Source organism: Papaver somniferum, chromosome 11 (genome assembly GCF_003573695.1).
Source record: "Papaver somniferum cultivar HN1 chromosome 11, ASM357369v1, whole genome shotgun sequence".
Lineage (NCBI taxonomy): Eukaryota > Viridiplantae > Streptophyta > Magnoliopsida > Ranunculales > Papaveraceae > Papaver > Papaver somniferum.
In genome coordinates, this window is record NC_039368.1 from 103,542,779 (window position 1) to 103,552,182 (window position 9,404).

Below are 9,404 nucleotides of genomic sequence, written 5' to 3' on the forward strand. Positions count from 1 at the left end.
GGTCTCACCGAAACTTTATGGTCGCCCAGCGATTACAATAATGACTAGCTCTGTTTTCTTCCTTAAAAAGGATGCCACATTTTGAAGATACATTTGCAATGGAGTTCTCTAATAGCAACAGCGAACTGAGGCTACTTTATAAGAAGACAAGTCCTAACCAGAAGATCGAACCTATGGGTGCAGCGCCTGAAATAAAATTCGACGCCTTGTGGATTTTGAGGTGGCCATTAGAAGACATAACTGGTTATTACAACAACCTTGTAAGTTCAAAACTCAAATTTTGTTCATTTCTGTTTTTGATAGTCCTGTTCATTTCTGTTTCTGATAGATATTTATTAAGGTGATCTAATGATAATTCTGTTTTCAGATATCGTTCGATGAAGCAGATCCTAACTCGATCAGCATCGAAATTTCCTCCAGTAAAGAGAACTTGGGTCCTAATTCAGTTCAGCCGGTCTGCAGTCAAGAAAGCGTCATCAAAAATAGCAGTGAAGCAAAGATTATTGCGAGAGAAGTTTGCAAGGGGAATGCTTTGAGAAAAGGATTTAGATAAATTTGATGATTATCCTTAATAGCACCAAGCATATGGGGTTTAGTTACATTTTGGATTGAGTTCATATCTTCATGTTGTTAACAAAATTTTATCATTGTACCAATTTAGTGTGTATTCTCTGCATTATTTTATTTAATAATTAAATTATTTTATTCAATTCTAGAATTCAGGTGAACTACTCTGTGCAGCTGCGCTCATTTCTCTATATGGATAACTTTCCCAAACAGAACCAGAGTTTGGGTGCGGTAATCGTATATGTCTGTGACATTTTGGATCAGGCTTTTGTTATCATAGTGCATCATCATTTTCTTGTCTATTTTTATATTTGGTTCAGTAATACGTAGTTCTTCAAATTTGACTTATGGTTTTTACTTTACTGGTATGCAGGATAGATGCTTGCTTTTAGTTTTATCTCAGAAACCAATACTACTCCATTTGTTAGTTTGAGCAAAGTGCTGAAGTTCAAAAAAACTCTATTCACAGGCTCATTTGGATATGCAATGTACCTACAACTAGATCATTATCAAAATTTGTACCTGCCAGAAAGCAGTCTGTCAAAATCACTCAGCTTCAGTTCTTTCTTCGAGCAGTCCACAGCCAAAACCATTTGACCCATCCAAAATTTCCACTCCAATTGAAGATACTATGCACTTTGACATTCAAGAACCAGAGCTTCGAATAACATACAAGCGCTGAACACCTAAAGGGGAGCCAGACAGGTATGAAATTCAATCTAGTTACTTTTAAGCACCAAATTTCTATTGCGTAAGAACCAATTGATATCTCAGTCATAGTTGCATGATCTCTGAGTAGGAAAATCTGCATCATTACAACAAATTTTAATTTTCCTTGAGTCTCACACTCGATGAACAAGTTATTGCTTGTCCTGCACAGGTACAATGTAATCACTACTACAGACATAGGAAAATCTCAAGTTGCCACTCCCACAGAACTACCTTTTAGTTCAAGCAAAATTTCGAACAAAAAGAGAATTATGTGGGGTTTCACAAATCCACTGGTAAGTTTCTATTGGTCTCCTGTGTTTTTCGTCTGCTTCTTTTTTATTTGATCATCAATCAAGGATTGTGTCGTCTTATGTTGGCTGATCTTCTCAACAGGGAAAAGGAAAACGATGGAAGAACCTTCAAGCTCGAAAAGACGCGACAGCGGAGGGAATGGGTAGCTCAATCCCTCTCCTTCACTTAATCTTATAATTTGTATTATGTTTTACAATATAAGCAAAAAATATACTATAAAAGTGAAAGACACATATCTCTCCTCTCGTTCAGCTATTCATTCTCTATGCAAGTGATACACCAATAAAAACTAGTACAGAATCGCTTAATTAATATTTGCCTACATTATTACCTCTATTATAGGCCTCTGACTGAGTGGAGAAGGTTTGAAGAATCTGAAGGAACAGTTACATTATATCTTTCTAAAGTGACTTCCCAACTGTGCAAGTCGTTGTTATGAAAGTACAGAAGAAGTATTTGTTGATTATACAATCTGCAATGTAAGAATCTGAACACCAACATGTTATTCATACTACTATTAGTATTATTATTATTCCTAATTGATTCTTTGTTTTTTCTTTTTACATATAGAAACTTCATATCAAATTGTTAAGAGGAAAGTCCAAGGCTTACTGCTGCATTGTATGTTCAAGAGTATTTCTATTGCCACACACTGCAGTTAAAAGCCAAGGTTATTCGGATACACTCCCTTTACTTGATTTTCATTTCTTACCTTTAGATGCATGTTAATTCAATGCAAGATCACTCAGGAACAGTTCTTTTTACGTTTACTGGTAATCAGATGCTTTGTAGCTTTTCTACCATGTTGGATGCAGCACTTCAGGATCCCCACAAAGCATGGGTCCGTGATCAGTTAAAGGGTTCTGCTTTCGAAATTCGAGGACTCTATTGAACATTTGGAAACAAATGTGAAGTTGATGGATGAGAATGTTCAGCGTGATATAAATAAACAAAAGGAAGAACATCTCCAGCATCTCGCGAAATTTCACCATGGTCAGAATGAATTCCAGGCTTGTAACGTCGATGAAATGAAGGAGGAGTTCGAGGTATCACTAAGAAAGCATGTAAATAGTAGACCGTTTTCTTTTTCTTTTTTCCAGCTGATATAACTAATATTTATTTCGTTTTCTGTTTTCTTTCTCATCTCACAGAATCTCAAGCTTACAGTCTCTGAAGCGGAAGCCTACCTGAATTCGTTAACTAAACTTGCCGGTTCTTGTAATGAGACATTGGAACTATGGATGTGCTTTATTTTACACTACATCTTAACTTTATAATGTCTTTGAACATGATTATGCCTTTTGTTGGAACAAGGGCCAGTGTTTACTGCTTTCTGAATCCTGCAACTCGGTTTTTTCTGAATACATTCGAGTATGTGGGTGGACTAGTTTGGCGTGTATTCTAGCATTTCACTAGCAAAAAGTATATGGTGTTTAGTTATTAGAATTTGGATTGAATTCATATCTTATGTTGTTAACAAAATTCTATTGTACCAATTTGGCGCCTATTCTCTGCATTTTTTTAAGTATTATTTTTGGGCTGTTGATCCCTTCGATATTACGATTCTGAAATCACAAGTCTCAGAATGATGGTTTCTATCACTATTATCTTTGAGTCAAGATTTTCTTTTCACTATTCTAAACAATTGCGTATGCGCAAATTCACTTTTCAAGAAAATTGTTGTCTACGACATGCACGATCAATTCTAGATTTCAGGTGAATTGCTCATTTCTCTGTAAGGCTAAGTTCTATGGACTAGATTGAGCTGCTAGATTGGCAGTTAAGTGTTGCAAATAAAAAAAAAAAGTGTGGTCTAAAAGTTAATACTAGTTCTCTCTCCTAGCATTTGCTCGCAGATGAACTAGCAGCGAGATTGAAGCGCTGAATGGTTCAACGCTCAAAAAGTGACCATAGTGCTGAATGGTTCAGCGCTCACAAAAATCACACGGATCACAAAAATCATAAAATTTGATCTGACGGCTGAAATTTAAAGCGCTAAATGATTCAACACTCAAAAAGTGACATTTACGCTAAATAGTTCAGCGCTCAAAAAGTGACCATAACGCTGATTCAGCGCTCATAAAAATCACAAAAATCACACGGATTACAAAAATCACAAAATTTGATCTGACGACTGAAATTTAAAACGCTGAACCAAACAGCGCTGGACAGTGGTCCCAGATAAGATGGACTGCTAATCTAGCTGCTAGATTAGCATTCCCATGGGATTTAGGAGGTACGTGGATTGCCAATCTAGCTGCCAATCTAGCAGCCGTAGGACTTGGCCTAAGGATCATTTTCAACTTTCCCTAACACGGGGTGCCCAAATCAAAGTTTGAGTGCGGTAATCGTTAAAATAAAATTTCCCGCGCAACTCTTATTTTTCTGATCTTTTCCCCCGCCTCTCTCTCCCACTTCTCTCTCAATTTTTCGCAGTGCCAGTGGTGAAGAAAATTAGCAGGTATTTTTATTGTTTTCCTGATCATGTCTTTTTGCTTAACTTTGTTATCCTCTAACCCCAGATCTGAATTATCAATTTGATTTATAAACAACAGGCAAATTATTTAGAAAGACGATTCATCTATTTATATTTCAATCTGAATTATCAATTCGATGCACACATAAACCTAATTCCAATCTAAGCATTTGTTGATCTCTTATTACAGTGCCTATCAGGGTTTTGTCGTCATTTTCTCGTCTATTTATATTTGGTTCACTAATATGTTGTTTTTCAAATTTGTCTTAGGGTTTAGTTTACTGTAATGCAGACTAAATGCTTGCTTTAACTCAGAGACAAATACTACTCCATTTGTTAGTTTGTGTGAAGTGCTGAAGCTCGAAAAACCCATTTCATTTGGATATGCAAAGAGCCTAAGACTTCGTCGAAATTTGTGCCGGCTAAACACCTTAGAAACCAGAAAGCAGTCTGTTAAAAGCATTCAACTTCAATGCAAGCCAAAATCAGTTCTTTCTTTAAGCGCTCCGCAGCCAAAACCTTTGACCCTTCTAAACTTTCCACTCCCGTTGAAGATACGTATTTTGACATTCAAGAACCCGAGATTCTAATAACATACAAGCGTCGAACACCTAAAGAGGAACCAAACAGGTATGGAATTCAATCCTGTGCACCAAATTTCTATTGATTAAGAATTAATAGATATCTCAGTCATAGTTGCACGATCTCTGAGTAGGCGAATCTACATCATTACAATAATTTTTAATTTTCTTTGAGTCTCGCACTGAATGAACAAATTATTGCTTGTCCTGCACAGAAAAGGTGAAATCACTAGTACAGACAGAGAAAAACCTCAAGTTGCTCCTCCCAGACTACTAGCTTCTAGTTCAAGCAAAACTTTGATCAAAAAGAGAAGTTATGCGCAGCTCCATTTGGAGTTAGGGCAGTCGGATTTCCTTCTACATACCTGCTCTACATGTGGGTTTAACTTTGCTATAGGAGACGAGGGGATGAGAAGGTTCACAAAGAGCTTCACAAGAGCTACACTCATGGAAACCAATTTAAGGTATTTAACTCAAAGTCATTGGGGATCATTGTTTAATCAGCAACAATATCTGTATATACTTCTGGATATTGTTTCTCATGTCTTATCTTAAATCCATGGACAGGGTTGGCGTAAAGAAAGAGTAATCTTAGCAAGTGAGGGTGCTCGTGTTATTTTAGTGTTAGACGGTGACCCACCAGCTCACATGAAAAAGGTTCCACTTTTTTCTCATTGTTATATTCCTGTCTACCAGATTTGTTTAAGCAAAATTGGTCTAATCAAATTTGAAAGGTTTAATGAGGGAGATGTCTACTGTCAGGTTCAAGAGGTTGTAAAGATGGTGGAGGGTGAGCTTGGTTTGGGCGAGGGGTGGCTTCTCCACAAACTCTGCAAGGTACAGACCAGAGTCTTTTACAAAAAAACCTCTAGTGTATACATCACAGGTAGTTATAAAAAATCTCAACTCGTTCATTTCATCTTGGTTTCAGGTGTATCTGTTCATACTGAGCCAGAGAATTGCTGGTTGTCTAGTGGTAGAACCAATAAAAACTGCATACAGAGTTATTTCAAACTCTGTAGTCCAGAAAAGCTCCACTTCAAATGAAAAAGCAGCAAGACAAATTCTGTTGTACTGCGTTTTGGGGATGTTAACTTTCAGCAGGAAGTTGTAAAGCATATGCCTTCTGTTGATAAACTTAATGCGTCAGAAGACCCAAGTGGAGTCACTCTGTGCGAGAAGGATGCTGTTTCAGCCCTCTGTGGAATTAGAGCTATTTGGGTCACACCTTTTAATCGAAAGAAACATGTTGCCACCAAATTACTTGATGCTGCTAGGTTAGTACTTGCTCAATTACCCATCATTGATATTCATTTTAAGTACCCCACCAGTCATTATCTTCTGATCTTTGAACTCAAGCATGGTTTCAGAGGGAACAGCTTAAGGTTTCATGGTTCGTAGCTTATAGTATTTCATTTTTCTGTTATTTATGCAGGAAGAGTCTCTGCATGGGTCACACTATTGAAGCATCACAAGTTGCATTTTCACAGCCTACCACCGATGGAAAGGTATTGGCATCAAAATACAGCGGCGGTAACACTTTCCTGGTGTATCACACGCAAGCCTGAACACCATGTTGGCCTGGTTGGCTGGGTGTGACTCCACAAAATTTCTTATCCATTGAAACAAAAGTCGACAATGTTCATTTTCAGAGTCCCATAATAAAAGCTACCTTATTTTTCGTCCGATCAATTAGGGATTAATAGCCAGTTGCAGTATTACATACAAATGACCATAATACTCCCTCTGTTCCTTTTTAATAGGCTAGTTTCTATAAATAAATGTTTCAAAAAAATAGGCTGGTTTCGTAATTGGGAAACTCAAATGTTACTTTAATTTTCTCTTAACTTCTTTTGATGACAAGTGTCATGTGTCATGTGGACCATTTCACTATACTTTTTTTTGCTGACAAGTGTCATGGGGACCATTTCACTTCATTTCTTTTATTGACAAGTGTCATGAGGACCACTTTCAATGATTAGTTCTCTTAATTTCCTTAAATTTCTCTAAAAACAAAACCAGCCTATTAAAAACCTGGCGAGATTGGGGTATACCCAGATTAATTGGGGTATACTCATTTTATTCCTATCCAAACTAGTGTGCTAAGGGGTTCTAAAAGGTGTTAAAAGACCAAATTGCCCATACTAAAAAACCATGCCGGCCAAAACATATTAAAAAAAAATCAAAATCTTTCTTCTACACTCTAATTATACAGTGAAATCAAAAAAATAAAAACGAAGAATCAAAACGAACCAAAAGTCGGCAGGGTAATTTTTGTCGACCTTGCCGACTATATTAAGGTTGAATACCATGCCGACTTTTCATCTCTGAAATTAGCAGTTACAGGGTCGGCAAGATATCCATCTCTATACCTTGCCGACTATATTTTAGTCGGAAGGTTATGAAATTAATACCTTGCCGACTAATCATGTATTTGTAACACCTTCTTTGTATGTCAAAAATCTATAGTCGGCAGGGTATTTTTTTATCGACCTTGCCGGCTAAAGTATAGTCGGCATGTTCTTCATCCACAGACCTTGCCGGCCAGATATAGTCGGCATGTTCTTCATCCGTAGACCTCGCCGACTTTTCATATTTTCAGAACTGAAAATGTTGATTCCTTCTATAATTTTGAGTATAAAATCGCCCAGCAGCTCTACAATCCCATATTTATAAGTGTTTGGGTATTACGATTTCATTTCCGTTACAAGTAGAATTCTTAAAAAAAAATCTCAAAAATCTACCCACATCCATGAGTTCAATCTAAATAAAACCTAATTTCAAAATTTTAATCAACTAATTAACTAATTAAATTAATTATCCTTATCACATTTATTAGTGTTAATTAATCAAGGGTAGATTAGCCATTTTTGTAAATATGTGGATAAGGGGTTTTGTGTTTTACTTCAAAATGACCTTATTTTGTCTCATTTGGTATACTTCAATTAATTTGGGTATACCCCAATCGAGCCAGGATTAAAAAGGAACGGAGGGAGTACATTTTATTGTCATTTCAGCTTTCTCTTGTACCCTGTGTTGATAGTGGTTTTTAGTTTAGGGCGCAAACTGTAAAAGTCTGTCTACCTGACCTGGCATCAGAAGTAGTAGGCCTTGATACGTCTATATTCTGAAAGGAATTTGAAGAATATATCAAAATCTGATGAGTGCCTATGTCTCTCTTCATATTATATTGAAACTCAAACTCCTAGATGAATTGTTCACCAGTATAGAGCCTAATGAGTATTTAAACTCCTAGATGCATTATTCACTAATGCCGAGGCCCGCTACATAATAAGCTCCTAGCTGCATTATTCACTAATGCCGGAGCCTGCTGAGTATCTATTATATGCTACGTTACCCAGCCGAACTCTTAATATTTACATGACATGACAATTAATGTTCGCTCGCAGTTGAGTAGCATGAATTTCCCGAAGTGTCAGGATTAAGATGTGCATGGAAGTACTCAATCAGAGGCATGCAAAGTTACGCTGCCCTCTGAGATAAAAATTAGTGATTTTTGTATCAATGCGCAAAATTCACCAAAATTGATTTATTTTGTGACAGCTCGCAAAATTCAATTTTTCTAACCTAATTTTATCAATTTGCAAAAATTAGGTTTTTTTGGCCTGCGCAATATCTCGAACCCTATTGGTCGAGACCAAACCTAGGCAAACTAGGAAATTGATCCACCATGGAACTAGTAGGAGCAAACCCTACCAAAAAATGGGAAATAGGAAGAAAGAGGAAACCGCGACTAACTGGAGCCTTGGAAGAAAGGGCTTGGCCACGCCACTCAGCCAGCCAATCTGCCCTGACTCGAGCTTCCTTTGACCGACGCTCCTTCTTCCTTTGGCCGACGCTCCTGACAATATCATTCAGGATTTGATTGGTCGAGACCACTTGGCCGGCCACTCTTTTCCATCGACCAATCAAATCGCTCTAAATGCGCAGCCTACACTTTAATTAAAGGCGGAAGTTGGCTGGTCGACACGCTTAAATTCCTTCATAAACTGAATCTAGACTGTCCATGTCAGTCTTAGAACAATCTCGGCCGCACGATTTGTCCGGCCGATTTAACGAGCTTGGATTTCTTCCAATGTGACCAAACAAGCTCTATGGTGTTCACAAGCGGGCCCAGTACTATTCCAACTAATCGAAATTCTCCTAGCCCGCCAGCAACAACCATAACCGCTAGCCAAAATTAGGATAGTCGCGCTGTTGAAAAAAGAGGTTTAACAAGTTAAGACTGGCCATGGTAGTCTCAAATTCATCGCGGACGTCCAACTTAGCCAGTCTAGTTGGATGGCTTAGATTTTGTTTTGGGCGGCCAATGAAGTATCGGTATGCTCACCGGCGACTCGCCTTTAGCCCTGGACAATTGAATTTCTCCCAGCCTGCAGCTAACACCTAAAACCGTTAGCTCAAAGTAGGTTGGCCACATGGCTTTAAAGGACTCAAGGTCGACCAACTGCAGCACATAAGTGCCGCAAAGCAATCTCGACCATCCAACTTCGCCAGCCGAATCGACTGGCCTAGATATGATTTCGGGGAACTAATGAGATGCTGTCATGATCATCAGTCGTGCTCTCCTATATGTACCGATCGGCCCATCGTCAACCCACACATAAAATTCCTGGAAGTTGCTCAAAGCAGGCTAGTCGCGCTGCTTACAAAAGTATTAATAAATTCAACGACAACCGATTACTACCGCAAATCATCTTGGTCGCCCAACTTTGTTATCCAAATTGACCGGCTTA

General features: G+C 38.0%; 1 long non-coding RNA gene and 1 pseudogene across 1 annotated transcript; both read left to right on the top strand.

The window, feature by feature from the left end:
• The first annotated feature begins 914 nt into the window (after positions 1–914).
• LOC113320392 lies at positions 915–3,003 on the top strand. The gene is made up of 7 exons (XR_003346077.1): positions 915–1,272; positions 1,448–1,571; positions 1,672–1,732; positions 1,933–2,069; positions 2,161–2,260; positions 2,372–2,636; positions 2,742–3,003. It is a non-coding gene; the product is annotated as an uncharacterized LOC113320392 (long non-coding RNA).
• A 1,535-nt stretch (positions 3,004–4,538) lies between these two features.
• LOC113324847 lies at positions 4,539–6,215 on the top strand (annotated as a pseudogene).
• The last annotated feature ends 3,189 nt before the right edge of the window (positions 6,216–9,404 follow it).